A 7,929-nucleotide genomic window follows, 5' to 3' on the forward strand; every position below is an offset into this window, starting at 1 on the left:
GATAAGTAAATGTAATTGAATAAATAGCCTGGCTTACAAAGAAGCACTTGGGTCTTCCGATGCTTCAACAAAGTGAAAGATCACTTGCAATCTGTAAGCTCAATGTTGATTGATGCAAATTGAATAAATATTGAGATATAGGTCACTGAGAAATCTTCCAGAGATCAACAAATTAGAAGATTAGCAACCAATGAAGACTGATAGATGCAGATTGATAAATAGAATAATAGCAAATCTCCCACAGATCAACAAATCATAGATCAGGATTGAAGTTGTTAAACCTCTATCATGATTGATAGATGCAAATTGAATAAACAGCCATCAGGCTTTACAAAGTCACACTTGGGTGTTCCGGTGCTTCAACAAAGTGAAAGATCACCTTGTAATCTGGAACCTCAATGATGATTGATCCAAATTGAATAAAGATCAAGATAACGAGGTCACTAAGAACACTTCCATTGATCAATAAACTAGAAGATTAGGATTGCAAATTGCAACCAATGAAGACATCAGTCTTCATTGGTCATCTATCAAGATGCAGATTGAATAAATAGACAAATCACAGATCAGGATTGCAGTTGTTAAACCTCAATCTTGATTAATAGATGCAAATTGAATAAATAGTGATCAACAAAGTCACACATTGATCTTCCGGCGGTTTTACAAAGTAGAAGAACTAAATTGCAACAGTTTAGTCTCAATGATGATTGATAGATGCAGATTGAATAAATACTGAGAAATCTTCCACCAAACAGGATTGCACTTGTTGAACCTCAATCATGATTGATAGATGCAAATTGAATAATCATGAAGCTATCAAAGGCACAGATATTTTCCGACGGTTCAATAAAAAAATTGCAACCTGCTCTACCTCAATGATGATTGATGGATGCAAATAGAATAATCGCCTTCGTCAGACTTACACAATCACAGATTGGTTTTCCGGTGCTAAAAAGTAGAATATCAGAATTGCAACATTTAGTCTCAATGATGATTGATTGATGCAAATTGAAGAATCAGGAAGCTATAAAAGTAGCTATATTTTCTGAGGGTCCAATAAAATTGCAACCTGCTGTACCTCAATGATGATTGATAGGTGCAAATAGAATAAACAGTCGAATTGATAGATGCAAATAGAATAAACAGTGAACGCTAAGTCACGAGATTTAGCGTTCAATTGTAACGACTAGTTCTGAGCGCTGATTGGCCGGTACCCTCCCCAATTGAGCCAATCGCCGCCTTCCGTTAGCCTACAGGAAGCAGGGCCGCGGTCTTTCATCGTCTATTAAATTTAATGCCGTACACAAGGGGACTTTATTGAGTTAAAGTGGCATACGGGCGGCCATGATAACCTGACCCCTACCTATCCAACAAATACCACGCAACAGATATCAACTCACAATGGATCGGCGTTTTTGATACCCGCAGAATCTGAGTTTGTCTGGAGGATATTCCTAATTTAAATACAATTCACAGCAATTTTATCGTTGAGTCTGCAATTGCAGTTTTGATCACGGATTCTGTCAATGGTGGTGACAAATTGCTGTCCCACGATGGATTTAGATTGCCCGTTATCACTTACAACGAGGGGACAATAGAGTCATGTAACCACAAGGACCTGTAAGTGCATTCAGGATGTTATTGTTACGTATTAGAGCTGGTATATCTATAATTGACCTTGTAGGACATAAATAGGAATTTAGCAAGCACCGCCGTAGTTGGAGATATTAATTATATTAAACAAGACACGTGGCTTTGGCTTAGGACGCCGAATTGTGTAAAAACCGAATATTTTGCCGCCTTGTACCGATGTATCAAATATCGGCTGAACCATTTAAGAACCTAGTAAGAGCAGCGGAGTAAATTTTACAGGAGCGCGAAAAAACACATTTTCGTTTACCATACTGGTATACTCAAACTTTTGAAAACTTTTTGATGTTTATTTTGAAGCTTAATAATTTAACTATATATTTTACAATAAATTAATTAATTAACTTTTAAATAGCAAGTTTTATGGCCCTTACTAACACTCAAATGGTTTTCTTTTTTTTTTTTACTTCGAAAAAACCAGAATCGAAACCTAGTATGAGCGTACTTACTAGGTTTTAAAATGGTTATTGGGGTCAGGGTCCATTTCAATCTTACCATAGGTCGGTCAAAACAGGAAGTGATCACCGAATGGTAAGAGGCACATTGAATATCAGACCCAAGCTGGAGAGGCGTCGACTGATGAAGTCTACGCTCCACCCAGCGCCCATCCAACTCCAAAACCCCGAAACCTTTCAGCTCGAGTTGCAAAATTGTTTCGAATGCCTAGGAGACTGTGAAAATGTGGACGGATAGATACAATGACAGGATCGTGGAAATTGTCCAAACGACTGGGTTTAAGTTCTTTAAAACCCGTCGTTCATAAGGAACCAAAAAGATCTCTGACCTCACCAATAAACTTATGGAAGAGAGACGGAACTTGGTTCTGCAATCCTCTGAAGATGCTGCTCAGTATCGGCATCTTAACAGACAGATCTCCAAGTCTTTGACTCACGACCTACGCCAATTTAATACAGATCGTATTAAAGAGGCGATCGAGCGTACCAAATTACCAGGCTCTAAAGTGTTCGCAAGGGATCTGTCTGTTGGCCAAAGCCAACTGACCAAGCTGAAGACCGAGGATGGCAGAGACATCTCGTTGTGGCCTGAGTTATTGGAAGAGGTTGAGAAGTTCTACGGACAACTACGATTGTATGTACACCTGTCACAAATCTAGCCGGAGAGCCAAGAGCTAGATTGACCCGACACTACATCGAAGATATCCCGGACATCAGTCTGTACGAGATTAGAATGGCTCTCAAGCAGCTGAAAAACAACAAGGCACCGGGTGATGATGGAATCACGGCTGAGCTTCTGAAAGCAGGCGGAACGCCGGTAAAAGGATAGAGCTCGAGGGAAAAACGCCTATGGCATGGCACAGAAGTGTGGTGATACTCTTCTTCAAAAAAGACGACAAAATCTTGAAAAACTATCTCACTTCTGAGCCATGTCTACGTCCGAAACTATTCACCACCGCCCTGGAAGATGTTTTCAAGCTTCTGGACTGGAGCGGATTCGGCATAAATATCACCCACCTTCGTTTCGCGGACGATATCGTAGTCATGGCTGAGACCGTAGAGGATCTAAGCACAATGCTCGATGGCCTCAGTAGAGCCTCTCAACAAGTGGGTCTTAAAATGAACATGGACAAGATAAAAATCATGTCAAATGCCCGTGTTGTACCCACTCCTCTGAAGGTTGGAGACACTATACTCGAAGTTGTTGACAATTATGAATAGCTGGCACAAACAGTCCAGTTAGGTAGGTCCAACTTCGATAAAGAGGTCAATCGTCGAATCCAACTCGGCTGGGCAGCGTTCGGGAAGCTTCGCGATATTCTCACGTCCGAAATACCGCAGTGTCTCAAGACAAAAGTCTTTGATCAGTGTGTGTTGCCAGTGATGCTAGGTTTGTGATGGTCGGTATCGGGGGTGGACACGTATTTTCATTTCCCAGTAAGGCACATTGACCATTATAAAACCTAGTATGTTCATGCACTTACTAGGTTTCGAAATGGTTTATGTTACTTACTGGTTTTTTAAAATGGTCAAATTGGGTTTGTGGTGTAGTTACTAGGTTTGGAGTCCCTTGCCTTTTAGGCTTCTAGTTGTTTGATCGCAATTTCTGTCTTTGTATTCGGTAGGTACCTTAATATTATGTAGCTTTATGATAAAAAACGAAAATCTGAAAACATGTCCCTTACTAGGTTCTTAAATGGTTCAGCCGATATGATACATAACAATTTCTTTTATTATTGCAGCAATAGGAAAATTGGTTCAACTATTCAAACCTTTTATACTACGTATTTTTTGGATTCAGCTTACTTTAGAGGATATTCGCAATTCAAATTTAACTCCTGGCAATTTTCTCGTTGAGCCTGCAATGGAACTTGCATTGCCATCGATGAATTGATAAATTGCCGTATGAAATGGACAACACGCATAAGTTGTAATATTAAGTTAAATTATGACTTAATTTAAAGTTTAGATCATACACATTACACTAGTTTTTATTTCACCTCAATCCATCCAGTATTACCGAAGATAGAGCCTCGAGAAGTTTACGGACATTTTTAAATTTTCAAAAATTTCCAATATTCGCGCGTGACGTCACAACATGATTTTGCAGCCCCCACACGTTAACCCATTTACCACTTTTTGTCTTTTTCCAACTAAAATAAAATTTTACCTAACTGACAACTGTTGTTAGTTGTCATCGTTCAATCACATTTCAAACTAGGCGCTAAAAAAGTAACCATTATTATGCCACCTATTGCCAATTTTGTGCACTATGAAGCCATTTTTACATTTATGCACTTAAATATAAATTTTCTGGAAAAATAACCAAGTTTGTGTCTCTGTGCTCAATAACGAGTAAATAGTCCAGTTATTTGTTAATTTTACTTGGAAAGTTTTCCGGAATTTTTGAAAATTGGTGAATAAATAGATTTCGCTATGTTCTTTCCGAATTTTGTGACCTCGATTACAGCCGCGCGCGCGCGCGCCTTATTGAAAAAAATCCGCCTTAAAAAGGTTTTTGACAACTACTTTTTTCATTTTATAATTTTTGGGACATAGGCAAGCTAAGAAGCTTTGACAAATGTGATAAATTTCATGTAATGTAAGTTAAATAGATTTAGAGTTGTGAAACAGTCAAATTAATGTACCTGCTAAATTGCGAGTTATTTTTTCTTTGATCATGGCAGGACACGCTGCCGGGTGTCCTAAATATGCTAAAGTATAAAAAAATTCGCGTTGCTGAAGTATACATTTTTTTTTGTCTTGTTTGTTTCTACATTACATAATTGTATCCTACTAATATTATAAATGCGAAAGTTTGGATGTCTGGAAGTTTAAAATAAAGTAATGTTTATTTCTCACCAACATAACAGATAATATTATGATAACAAACAATCAGGAAAAACAAAAAGTAAGAATGTTGGTGGGTTGATACCTGAACTAGGAAGATTCCTGTGTCTCAGGTTTGTTACTCTTTCACGCAAAAAGTACTCAACGGATTTTGTTGAAACTGTACAATATTATTGTTTTGTTTGTAACCCAGATTAACATATAGGCTATAATTTATGCCGATCTGTGACACTAAATTTCACGCAGGTGAAGCCACAGGCAAAAGCTAGTCGTGAAATAAATAGGAAAGTTTAAGGTTCTGAAACGTGGTCGCTTACTGTGGGCCTCATAAGAAGGCTCAAGGTCACCCAAAGGGTGATGGAGCGGGCTATGCTCGGGGTTTCCCTGCGTGATCGAATGAGGAGATCCGCAGGAGAACCAAAGTGACCGACATAGCACGCAGAATTGCTAAAATCAAGTGGCAGTGGGCGCGACACATAGCTCGTAGAGACAGACAGAGTTGGGGCAGAAAATTTCTTGAGTGGCGACCACGGGCTGGAAGACGTAGCGTGGGCAGGCCTCCTTCTAGGTGGACCGACGATCTGGTAAAGGTCGCGGGAAGAACCTGAATGCGGGCAGCGCAGGACTGTTCATTATGAAAAACCTATGGAAAACCCAAAGGCCTCTCGCCTTTGTCCAGCAGTGAACGTCATTTGGCTGTAACGACGAAATAGGAAAGAATGTAACGATCAAAAATCTTCTCTAAGGCAGCATTTTTCCAATTTCGCAACGAGCGCGGCAATCACACTTAACTAACAGAGAGCATAGCAAAATCTATTTTAATCACCAATTTTCAAAACTCCCGGAACACTTTCCAGGTAACCACGTTAATTTGTACCAAACGACTGGACTACAATTAAATTAATATAAAAATTTGGGTACATCTTCTCAAAAACAAAAGAACTGGTGCTAAAAGGGTTAAGTGACGTTTTGAAATTTGTAGAGGGCCTTGTAGAAGGGGAGGCTATGGTGCTGAATGTGGATTAACTCGAGTGTCATAGTAACTTATTAGACTGCTAAGCTTGATGATAAAAAGAAAAATATTTTATTCAATGTACATAGTCTGGTCATAAGTTCTGTCATATGATAATAACTTTTGAATTTTGAATGAAGGTTTCAAAAACATTTTTACTGAATTAGAATTAAAAAGAAAAAATGTGCGATAGTTCGAATTTTATTGTATGTGTAGTGGACGCATAAAGAAGTCCGAACTGCAGTTGTCACGTTGCATTGCTACGCGCCAAAGCAGATTTTCGTTGTGCTGAAAAAGTTTAGTTTATCTTTTCATTAAATGATAGGTATAGGTGTACCAGAATCTCATGGCAAACAAAAATATTGGAAAAGTGTGTCTTTCATATAGCAAATGTCTATGGCTTTATTGTCACCTGTCAAAGTAAATCAAGTGAACTGTCAGTCGCTGCAGAAATTTTGTAATCTCTTCATGCCTATTTGTTATTTTTGTGAAAAAGTCGAAAAGCTCAAGCAAGTCATATTGTTTTCAATGTGTATTGTAAAATAAGGCATAATTCAAAGTCAATCTTTGATTTTAAAGCGCGTCGTTGAGTTGACAGTAAGTTGAAGTGAAATTGGATACATTTAGTTTATTACCTAACTGCGTCAGAAGGAGGGTTTTTTTTTAATATTATTCTTATAATAGCTGCTTTATCGTGGGTTTCAGGTGTACCTCACAAATTGGTGCAGAGGAATGGTGAAAATGTTATGACCATGTAAATAAAATTGAAAAAGATTTCATCAAGTAAGATGTAAGATAGAATAATTGAAATGGTGGAAGAGCAATTTATAATAAATACCTCTTTATCTTGATCATCTATTGAAGAAAAGTGGAATCCTTGGAATCGTTTTCTAGTTCTGAATGAAGTGATTAGTTATAAGTATGATACATAATAAAATTAGTTACATAAAGTAATATACGATTTACTTATTTTTCAAGACATTTTCCTATTATTATTACTGACGGGATTGCTACCATGTACCTTAGTTTTGAGTTTCCAATATTTCGGCACTGTTGCAAGCGCCTTGGTCACGGAGTAACTGAAGAAATTAAAACCAGACATCGTTCAGATGTGCGTTCAAAAGACCTGAGATTTAAAAAAATCCCACGTTTTGTTTAAACAGTAAGCGAAAAAAAAAGTGACTTAAAAATGGAATACAAAATGATAAGGTATGGTAAATGAAAGTCTTTATCAATGAAGAAGCAGAAGTTCAATTTCATGTGTCCTCCATCTAGGCTAGTTTCCATCGTCACTCAAAGTTTGGCTGCGGTCTCAAATTTGGGCTTAATTGAGGTATTTTTTGGGTGAGAGGCATAAGAACTAATGCCGTTTTATATCAAAAATTCATACTTAAAGGTAATCAACCAGGTACAAAGTATTTCCTTGTATGTTAGTCTGCCACTCTTTAGTAAGTCCCGAAATCCCCGCTTCGGCTCCCCTACTAACCATTCTAACCATTGTACACAGATAATATCTTACATGCAGCTTTTCATGTTACTACGTCACATTTTCAAAATCCGCGCGGAAAATCGCTCCTAGCGGAAGAGCGCACTTTGAGCTTGAATATTTCAGTCATTTTTAAAGATATCAAAAAAGTAAAAATACAGTATTCATTCTAATTTTTTGTAGTATTTTTTGGCATCTTCAACAAAAATTGTGCGCCATGTCCATTGATTAATGGTCTGTCAATCTCACTTGTCACCCTATTATGATCGCAAGGCCAATGCATTATATCCTAGCAATTTCGTCGTTAAGCCTGCAATTGCAGTTATTTGCATAGATTCGATGAATTGATAAATTGCCGTCACAAATAGGTGATAGAAATTGATAAATGGTCTGTCAATCTTACTTGCCATCCCAGTATAACTGCAAGGAGACCGAAAATATCCCCAGCAATGTTATCGTTAAGGCTGCAATTGCAG

Source organism: Ostrinia nubilalis, chromosome 24 (genome assembly GCF_963855985.1).
Source record: "Ostrinia nubilalis chromosome 24, ilOstNubi1.1, whole genome shotgun sequence".
NCBI lineage: Eukaryota > Metazoa > Arthropoda > Insecta > Lepidoptera > Crambidae > Ostrinia > Ostrinia nubilalis.